Source organism: Hordeum vulgare, chromosome 6H (assembly GCF_904849725.1).
Source record: "Hordeum vulgare subsp. vulgare chromosome 6H, MorexV3_pseudomolecules_assembly, whole genome shotgun sequence".
NCBI lineage: Eukaryota > Viridiplantae > Streptophyta > Magnoliopsida > Poales > Poaceae > Hordeum > Hordeum vulgare.
In genome coordinates this window covers 15,040,524-15,051,668 of record NC_058523.1, presented here as the reverse complement: position 1 = coordinate 15,051,668, position 11,145 = coordinate 15,040,524, and the positions used below count along the sequence as shown (strand labels likewise).

At 44.6% G+C, this 11,145-nt stretch overlaps 1 pseudogene; it reads left to right on the top strand.

Annotated features, from left to right (window-relative positions):
* Positions 1-10,310: 10,310 nt before the first annotated feature.
* On the top strand, positions 10,311-10,826 carry LOC123405998 (annotated as a pseudogene).
* Positions 10,827-11,145: the final 319 nt, after the last annotated feature.

The window sequence follows — 11,145 nt, the reverse complement described above, 5'->3', positions numbered from 1 at the left end:
GTGTCGAGGTTCAACTATGCAAAACCAACTTGGTGAGCTTTTGAGTGCGGTTTTATTAGGATGTCCTAGGCGGGCCGCGTCGCCGAGGCGGGGGGCGCGAGGGGGCCGGCCGGCGCGGGCGCGACGGGCGGGCGAGTGGGGAGGGCGCGGCGAGGAAGGAGGCACGCTGATCCTCGGGGACGTCGGGCGCGCATCAGCGTTCTTCATCGCCACGCCGTGGAAGCTGCAGGCCAACGAGCTCGCCACCGTGCGCCTCTTCAAGGACAACACCCGCTCCGTCGTCTACATCACCAACCTCGCCGTCAGGTACGGCCGGGCCGATCCCCTCCCTCTCTCTCTCACCCGCCCCCTTCCCTGGGCGCCTCCATTGCTCTCGCCTTTGCCGGCGCCTGACGCGAAGAAGCTTGGGGTTTCTGTTTTGGCTCTTTGTGCAGGCAGGACGCCTTCACGCTGGACGTGCTCGAGGTGCCGATTTACTTTTCTGTTTAAATGATAATTTTGGTTCAATGAAAGGAAGATTTACTTCCCTTCCCCATTTCTCTCTCTAATCCCCATGCTCACATGTGGTATGTTCTTCTCTTGTAGATGTGCAGGAAGAAAAGGGCCATTGGATTGTACAGGAAGAGTGGGATGTTGTTCTTTGCTGCTCCTCCACATTGCCCCTGGTAAGCTGGTTGCTCTCCCTCCTTCTAGATTTGTATGTCGGTATGTGTCTGCTGCTAAAACAACAGTCACCACCAATTAGCCTTGTTTGTGTAGTTAATTGTTGCACTCAACGGACAATGAAATTGAAATTCTTGGTGTTGATGACAGTTAATCTTGTCAATAATAGATTCCAACTTAACTTCTCAAATAGAATTACCGAATGATTTGTCTAGAACACATCACATGACATGATTGATTGCTTCACTGTACATTGGAACGCAGGGCGATACTTTACAACGATGGCGAACAGAACCATTTATCATGATTACAGGAAGTGGAAGGTAATAGCGGTGCACAGTGCAGTTATGTGTTTGTAACCATGTTTATCGATGATCTGACAATTTTGTATTAAATATGTTATTTTAGATGGGTTCCACCTGCTTTGCCATCCAGTCGAAGTCCTGATCGTAAAAAAGGATCTACTTTTGCAGCTGGTAGAACCAGGGTAAGGTTTAGTCAGACCTTGTCACATGCTCTTTTTTACTTTGCCATCTTTTAGATGGTGTCTATTACACAATTAATTTGTGTTCCATTCTCCGGCGTGTTGAAGTGGAACGCACATTGACTGAGGCACAACATGATGAATTTGAGGACATTCTGTGTGCATTAACATTAGAGAGAAGTCAGATAAGGGCAGCTATGGGATTTGCATTGGATAATGTCGATGTTGCTGGAGAGGTAATACCAGCCTTACACATTTGACCTATCAGCTAATTTCTCTCTTCTTTTTGCCTTGAATTAAGTGTACTTGTGATTATGAATTTGTTATTGTTTTGATTGATTTGATCTCATGCGTGTTGTTAATAGCTCTTTCTTGTTATTATTTCGTTATGAGTAAATCTGATTGTGGTTGTGCCTTGCAAGCTTGATGAACTATCTGATTGAAACATATGCTTGATGAGACCTAATGTAAGGGAGTAGACAAGATAATACATACAGTGATACATTTTTACTGTCAGAAATGTCTGGTTGCATATATAATTGTACATGTTTTATTCTCTGCTTGATGTCATTTATTTGTTGTATATTGCTGTTCACTTCCAAGTATATTTTTTCCTTAATCTATATGCAATATGAGATCCTCATTTCTTTCTATGTAGTTCTTTCTATGTAGTTTCATTGCCCGCCCCTCATGATTGGATGGTTCAGGATTCAGTCTCTCGTCTGAGGGCTCAGGTGCTGACTGCATAAACCAGTTAGTAGGGTTGCTTAACTTTCTTCCACACTCATTCTCATCAGCCATCACGTGCTCCGTATAGTCGTATTGCAATCTATGTCAATCAGGAAAAGCGTGGGTTTATAATAGAATTAAAAACACTGCTTCCCCTCGCCGCTGGATGCGCACGGCGGCGGCGATGGAGGTGGCGGCGGAGGCGGGGGCGTACCAGGAGATGCTGTGGGTGGTGGAGGCATGCGCTTCCCGCATCCAGGCCCCTTATCCTCCTCCTCCTAACTGCCGGCGCTTGGCAGGAGGAACACGAGCCGCCGCCTCCTGGATGCAGCTCTTCAGTGTGCTCGACAAGGTCCGTCTTCCCTTCTCCATTTCTCTCTCTAATCCCCCATGCTCACATGTGGTATGCTCTTCTCTTGTAGATGTGGGTGGGTTGCCTGCAGCAGCATCATTATCGCTAAGCACTCTTGAAAGTGAGCATCCCCGATCCTAATCGTTTCAGCTTCAGTCAATTTTCACTTTGTTTTGCTTCGCCTTGTTCTTCCCAGATTGTTAAATTGGTGCTCGCTTTTTGCGGAGGCTGCAGACCGGACAGATCACTAGAGTGTACGTCCTGACAGAAGAAGTAATCTGATTCTTGTTGTTTTCCATCTCCAAGTAGTTTGGGCGTATGTCCTTTTAGACTGGGAATTTTCTATCTGCCGTCTGTTCCAGTCAATCAGTCCATGCTGAGATGGAGCAGCACTTGTGTAAAAAAATTTTGCTCTGTGATTGGAATCATCCAATGCTACGTAATGGCTAAGATTTTGTTAGGTAGAAGTAAGGTGATTGGAAGAATATTTGGTTTGTGGTTTAAAGTGCTAAGTTCTTGGTCCATGATGAAGATTTGCAGTTTTGTTTTAGTCCGCTAGGCCTAAGGTAAATCATTCAACTTTTTACATGTTTTGAAATTAATTAACAATATTTGTTTGACTTGGTTTCGAGTTTAGGCTTGTTGATTCAACAAACGCACCTATGAGGAATTGATTTAGTTAGCTTTTCTGTAGATATTAGTTTTTTTTGGACCCCTCCAATTTTTACACTACAATGGGGGTTCGCAGCAGGGCAGAGCAGTCATGTAGTGTCATCGGTGTTCATCAGCATCAGGTTACGGTGGTCGTTGGCATGTTTCTCAATGTGGTTTGCATCTCCTCCCACCACGACGATCAGCAACCATGTATTCACCACAAGAGCCCCTCTCCATTGATTTACATGAGTATGTGTCAATTTATTCTCCCATGGTAAATAGATGCTCGAATTTGCTTACATTTCATACATAATTTAGTTATTTGAATTTAGATATATTATGCCCCCATATATGGAGAGGCGAATCATTGTGTTTTCGATTTTCATCTCGACTCCAAATTTATTTGTTTTGACCATATCTATACTACAAGCTTAATACTTGTTTTGAGCCGAGACGTACGGTGCCGCCCACCTACCCATTTCTATACACAACCCATCAGTGACATGGTCGACTGTGACGGCGGATGCATTGTTCTCTCTTGTAAGTATACCTGCATCCTCCCTCTTCCTCTTCCTTGTACAGAAAACTAGGTTTATGAGATTTCCATCTCTCCTATACTCTTAATTCTTGTGTTGTGTTATGTTACGTTAGGTGATTGTAAACTTGAGGAAAGGAAGCCCACTATGTAGTAGTAATATGCATTTGTTAAAGCTTACTGGCACAACCTATTCACGTATGTACACTGTAGTTGTTCAAGCAAAAGTTGTCTACAAAAGTGTGTAAAAGGACCTTCACTATGTAGTAGTAATGCGTGGTTTTCTTACTGGTACATAAATGAAATAAACATCTATTTGTCAATAAAAACTTAATGATTGTCAGTTTGAATGCCAACTAGAAAATGGATCATAATCTTTCAGGCTTTGTATTCAGAAATAATCTCATACTTGCTTAAAAATCAGTAAATATGAGAAAGAAACACGGTTAAAGGGGGAAGCTCCCTCCTTCAACTTAATGTGGTTTGGTAGAAGCGAGTCCTATGTGTGTGCCTATGCCTACCATTGTACCACATGAGAGTTCTCAAAGTCATTAAATATGCCCATCTGCCTGCCTATGAGAACATTTGCTCACAACACGTCTGTTTTGTGGTCTTCTAAAGTTGCTTCCTTGAAACATGACGCTGTTATTATTTTTTATGTTCCATTATTGTTCATTATCTTTATTTTGTTGTGGATGACAGTACTCCCCGTTTCCCAGAAGCTGAATCGTATCTTCTTTGTCCATCTGAATATTGAACATTCGCATTGTCTCTGAACGTCCCAACTACGATGAGGGAAACAGTAAAACTGGAGCATCTTCTTTCATGTATAACTTTATTTTATTTTATTTTGTCTTAATTTGTACTTTGTAAATATTAAACAGCTGATTCTCCCAGTATATTTACACCATGATGTCGTTTTTTAGCAGAAGGGTTAAGAATGAAAACTAAGGTTCTTCAAGTATGAGCATGGGTTTCATGTAAGCAACTGGCTTTGGTGTTCCTTTTCTAAGTCATGAAAGGCAACTTTAGCATTTTTGGCATGTAGCACCGTCTCCAATCAAAATCTACCAGCAGCGACCAAGGCGAGGCGTAGAACGGGAATAAGAGTACTTGGTCGAGCATCTTCTGCCATCGTAAAAAAATAGGAACTTGGAGGTTTATAGAAACCATTTTATAAATCATCACGCATGCATCTTGATTATGTTTGGGATTATTCTGAGATATTGCCTCCATTACTTATGTTTCAGAGAAGGAATTTATCTTGTGATAAATGGAGGAGGTTCAAGACTATGGTTGTCCCTGCAAATGTGACTCTGTGAGATGAAGTTTTCTACAGTGGTTAACATGGATAATTGCCTTATTGACTATCACCCGTGAGTCCTTGGATTTGTTTCTACACAGCCTGAGATGCGCTTGGATATGAAGAAATGGAGCAGCTTGGATATGAAGAAATGGAGCAACATATGGCGGACGTTAGTCCAATTCAACTATTTACTTTGTCCTTTATCGTCTGATTATGTAGAATCTTAGATCAGAGTCTGATTATGTAGAATCTTAGATCAGAGTGAGTCACCATGGAGGCTAACGAGATAGCCTTCAGGATTGTTTAACGGAAATATTGTAACAAAAGAGTTTTGAATATGCCATGTCATTTATTACTCTTGCCCATCGTTACACAACTTAATTCCTATGCTGACATTACATTCAATGAGTAGATTGTTTTGTTTACGCCTCCACTCAAATTTCCTACGCTGGCAAATTCCTATGACTCCTAACTGAATTAATAGAATGTGCATCTTGTTTGTGTTGGATTCTAAATTTCTTATGGACGTAGGTATTAATTACAATATTTCCTTTTTCCAAAAAGGTTGACTTATTTCGAGTTGAGCACGTTCAGAAATAGATCGATGTCTCGGAGAAAACATAAAAAGAAGATCGATCATAGAGATTCATGCAGTAGAGTGTGTAGTACATAGTGGTAATTTACCAAGAATTTTATGGACTTACATGTATAAAAAAAGTAGTATGGTTATGAATATAAAATAAATTACAGTACATTCGTTCTAAATTACAAAATGTTTCGGATATGTTAATATGGACTACATACAGACTGAACTGAATGAAGCACACTAAAATGTACATCTGAATCAGAAAGATGTTAGAACATCTTATAAATTGAAACACAGGAAATATTTAGAAAATGTCATTCTATTCTTAAGTATTATTTGTTTGTTGTGGACCTTGCACGGCTTCATGTGGTGAAAATTCTCTAATATGCCTTCCCGTCGTTCACTATATATGTATGCTTGTTCGGTGATTCTGTAGTAATCAATGCTAAAGATGCTAGATGGGAGGAGCATTGTACTGATAATTTTTCTTTTTTCTTTTTATCTTGTGCGTTTTGATAATGATCTGCAGACATACATAGCGTAAGATATCACCTTAAATGAAAGCTAAGCGCAAGGTCATATTTATCGCAATAATAGAAATATGCCACGTATCATGTACAAACTATTCAAATAAATAGATAAAATCAAGACACTTGCTTTGTGGATTGCAAGATGATTGTCATGTACTACAAACTATTCAAATAAACAAATAAAACTATATTATTTTGAATTATTCGGTAGTTGCTGAATTAAAAAAATTTGTATATTATTATTGTATACTTTATTCCGTGGCAACGCACGGGCAGCTAACTAGTCTCTTAAATTGGAGAAAGGAAGTTGGGCATGGATCCGGCATGGATCCCTCTCTCAATCTCTCACGTCTCTCTATCTCTCTCAGATTTGTTTTTTGCTGGACGTTTGACATAGATCCCTCTCTCAATCTCTCACGTCTCTCCCCCTTTCATTTTTTCCTGGATTCGATTAAATAAAAAATGTTCCCTTTGATAGTGCTATATAGGGATTCAGTTTCAAATCTTCTCATGTATGCTCCCGCAGCATAACACAAACCATCTAAAATCAAGGAGGCTTTGTACGAAACCATCTCGAATCAAGGAGGCTTTGTTCGTTGTCAGCATCAGCATTGGTCCAGCATCTCTCCTATTAGGTGTGATGGTTCTCTCTGCTTAGTTGCTTTCTCAACCCGTTCTTTAGCGATTATTTGTTTTGTTGGTCAATCCCCTTGGTATGTTTTGCACTTCCTATTTCGTGCAATCTAATCTTTCTTTCGAGTTAAATCCTCTGGTTTGGCAGATAGTATAACAAGTTCTAATTTTCGGAATTCTGTTCACTTAAGTTAAAGATCTTTGTTTTCCTTCAAAACAATGGCATATGATATGCTCCGTGCGAGTAATAATGGGAAGCATATTTCTAGAAAGTGAAGGTCAAAGTAATTAGGCTATGGGATGCCATTAACCTCAACAACAATGAACTCATTAGCCTTGACATGATAGTACTTGATGAACATGTCAGTTTATTGGTATAAGCATATGTTGTTCCAACATAACTAGGCCATTATGATTTAAATACCGATGCATCTTCTCGCTGTATTCTAATGTTTCAGCAATCTATGATACATGCGAAGGTAATGAAACATATGGTTAAACAATATAATCTTTCTTTCGAGTTAAATCCTCTGGTTTGGTAGATAGTATAACAAGTTCTAATTTTCGGAATTCTGTTCACTTAAGTTAAAGACCTTTGTTTTCCTTCAAAACAATGGCATATGATATGCTCGGTGCGAGTAATAATGGGAAGCATTTCTAGAAAGTGAAGGTCAAAGTAATTAGGCTATGGGATGCCATTAACCTCAACAACAATGAACTCATTAGCCTTGACATGATAGTACTTGATGAACAGGGTCAGTTTATTGGTATAAGCATATGTTGTTCCAACATAACTAGGCCACTATGATTTAAATATTGATGCATCTTCTCGCTGTATTCTAATGTTTCAGCAATCTATGATACATGGCAAGGTAATGAAACATATGGTTAACAAGTTCTGGCCATCGATCGAAGAAGGTTCAGTCTACATCATAGCGAATTTTAAGGTTACATATGCCATGAATTTCTGTCCAGTAGAAGGCCATAAGATTATTAACTTCTTGCACACAACAAAATATCAAGATATTAAAGGAACTATCAGAATAGCAAAACAAAGTTTCATGTTTTGTAGTGTTGACGTTCTTTCCACAAGAGATGGCCAGAAGATGTTGTTATCCGGTATGATTATATTTTTTGAAATTATTAACTTGAATCTTCTCCGCATATTAACACCACTTTTTTAGCAGATGTCATTGGGGTAGCAAGTTATATAGGGAATATTGAAGAAATACACACAACCCATGGGATTTTAAAGATTCGAGATATTGTACTTCCAATTGAGTAAGTACAGTTAAAGAAATTATGTAAGTAAAATATCATGTCTGCTGATAGACATGTCTCTTGGAGTTATACAGGGATCAAAAATTTAATATTGGACTATGGGGTAATAGGGTCAACCAAATTGATGAAGATTATGTGGGATGTGTTGTCATAATAACATCAACAACTTTCAGAAAACTAAAAGGTTTGTATTTATATCAATCAAGGTAAGTAGTTCTATGCATGTATTTGTTGTATTCGCAATCAAATATCAAGTGTTACAGATTACTCGCTGTCATCTACAGGTGCGACAAAAGTTTATATTAATTTGGATATCCCTGAAACAGCTGAGCCCCAAACAAGGTTTAACCGTTTTTCCGCAATCTCTACTATTAAAGCAGGATTGAACGTCGTGATGGTTCGACCTGGCAGCGATGGTTCGACCTCTCGTTCGCTCCCCACCTCCTGCCGCTGGCACTTCCACCGATTTTTTTCCATCCCTGCATAAACCAGACGATTAAATAAAGAAAAAACCGGTTCACTAAAAAAGACCCTAATTATATCTCAACCCACGTACTAGATTCATCCAACAGCCCACAACCCACTCACGCACCTCCCATGTCCCCATCTCTCCCACGTCCCCGTCTCCCCCAACTCCCTTGCCCAGCCGCCATGCCTCCCCTCTCGCGCTGGCCATCGAACCCTCCCTCCAGTCTCGTGCAAGCCGACCACCGCGGCGCGTCAAGCCCTCTCCCGGATCGCCGGCGTGCCGGTTGAGCAGCTGGTGCGACGGCTGGAGCCGGACGAGCAGCCGCCGCTCGCCAACGCCAGGAGCATCGTGGAGTACTGCTCCTACGTCGCACTGCGTGCCGAGACCAGGCGCCGGCACGACCACCTCGGCGACAGCGAGTTCCACTCCCTCACCTACGACATGATGCTCGCCTGGGAGGAGCCCGACCCCGACACCGAAGTAGAGCTCCAGGTCTGTCATCTGTGTGTGTATGTGTGTTGAAATAGATCGATCATCATGATTAATCGATGGTCGTGTCATTGTAGAAAATGGCGTTTAGCTGGGGCGACGGCGCCAATGACGACGACGACGACGGCAGGTCCATATTCTACTCCAGCCCCACCAAGACAGCCATTCAGGTCATCCCACCGCTTCGCCTCCTCACTATATATTGTGCTCTGTTCTTGCTCAATCGATTCCATAATGATTCGTTGGTGGATTCTGGAATGGATGTGCAGGTTGATGGGAGGAGGACGGTCGGGCCGGAGGCGTTCGTGAAGATCGCCCCCGCCTGCCCGGCCATGACGCACCCGATCACTGTCTGCAACCTCTTCGACGCGCTCACCAACTCCACCGGCGGCCGCCTTCACTTCCTCATCTACCACAAGTACCTCAAGAGCCTGGACAAGTAGGTGACACGACAGACATCCTCTGCTCCCGCCATTGTCACAACGTACCACATTTGCATGATCTCCATGTCTCTGTTGATCTTCAGCGTGCTGAGATCGACGAAATGCATCTCCGGCGGGCACAAGGCGCCGGCGCTGGACCTCTGCGACGGCGAGGTGGTGCTCGACATCTTCGGCGCCGCCACGACGCAGCCGGTCCTGCAGCACATCGGCATGTCCATGTGGCCTGGTTAAGCACCTTCCCTATGGTAAATTTGTGTGCCGGTGCTGCTGGTCCGTGCTCCTTCAGGAGGGCCTCATGTAAGGTGATCCGTCCACATTGTCGCAGGGAGGCTCACGCTGACGAACCACGCGCTCTACTTCGAGGCCATCGGCGTCGACTTCTCCTACGGCGACGCCGTCGTCTACGACCTCACCAAGGACCTGAAGCAGTGCGTGAAGCGCGAGTCCACGGGGCCATGGGGAGCTCACCTGTTCGACAAGGCGGTCATGTACAAATCTAGCTCCATGTGAGTGAGTGCTCGATCGATGATCCTACAATGCAGCCTGCCATTTGCAATTTTCAGTTCAAGCAATCATGTATCGTATGACATATGTTCATGGCACATTTAGTTTTTGGTACCTATGGATAGAAATGAGCCAGTGTTCTTCGAGTGATCCACCGGCACACCGGCGGATCCTGCTCCCTGATCGCCTCCAGCGTTGGACGCCGCGGAGCCGAGCCCGGTGTTCCTCTCCTGGGAAAAACGCCAGCGCCTCGCCCTCGAGCGCCGTCAGGCCGCCGTCGCCGACCAGCGCCGCTCCGCGCTCCCCACTCTGCCGCCTCCCCCTCGTGATTCCTCTTCACCACGACGAGAATATCAGGACCGGCACCGTGACCGCCGCGACAGAGATCGGGACAGGGACAGGGACGGCAGGGAGAAAGACCGGGCGGTGAAGATGGCGGAGAAGGCGCGGGAGAAGGAGCTGGAGGCGATCAGGGAGCAGTACCTCGGGGGATCAAGGAGAAGAAGCCCAAGACGGTCGCCAAGCCGCGGGACAGGTTCCGCTTCGACTGGGCGAGCACGGACGACACCAGCCGCGTCGACGCCGCCAACAACCAGCCAGCGCAGGGCGCGCTGCTGCTCTACGGCCGCGACTTCCTCCGTATGGTATCAGGATGGTGCAGGGACGCCAGGGCTAGCGCGTCCGGCTATACGTGCGGGGCACCATCCTGGGCTTCAAGAGGTGACCGTCCATCTCGCCCGCCACCTCCGTCTCTCGATCTGTGCTGTCGTTGCGGGGTTTCTCACTTCGTTTTGCGGCGGTGGCAACGCAGGTCCAAGTCAAACCAGTACGATAGCACGTCGTTGCTGCAGGTGGAGGGGATGAGCACCAAGGAGGACGTGTCCTACTACGCCGGCAAGCGCATCGCCTACGTCTACAAGGCCAAGACCAAGAGCAGCGGCACCACCTTCCACTGCATCTGGGGCAAGGTCACGCGCCCCCATGGCAACTCCGGCGTCGTCCGCGCCCAGTTCCGGTCCAACCTCCCCGCCACCTCCATGGTACAAGTCTCTCCTTCGCTTGCGCCTTCACACGTCATCGTGACCCGTCATACCCGTCGCTGATGTACTCGGTTCTTGTTCTGCAGGGCAAGAAGGTCCGCGTCTTCATGTACCCCAGCAGCACCTAAGGTAGAACGGATTGTTGAACAGTAATTCTCCAGTGGTTTATGCTCGTACACAGTGTGTTTGTTTCAGTGATTGTGTCCCTTTTCTGCTCATCGGGTTAGGAGTTCAGGAATGAGTGCAGTTGTGTCTAGATGATTCAGGTATCCAAGGACCATGGTCTAATTTGGGGCTCATAAGTGTTGAAATGATGTCATATTAGGTCAGTCATACGTTTTGATTGCAATGCACGTTCAAGGGACCCATGCCATTTGGGGGAAGCTCTTTCAGTAGCTTCAAAATACCTGCAGGTTCTCTGCGGGGTGCTCGGAAGTTGGGGCCCTA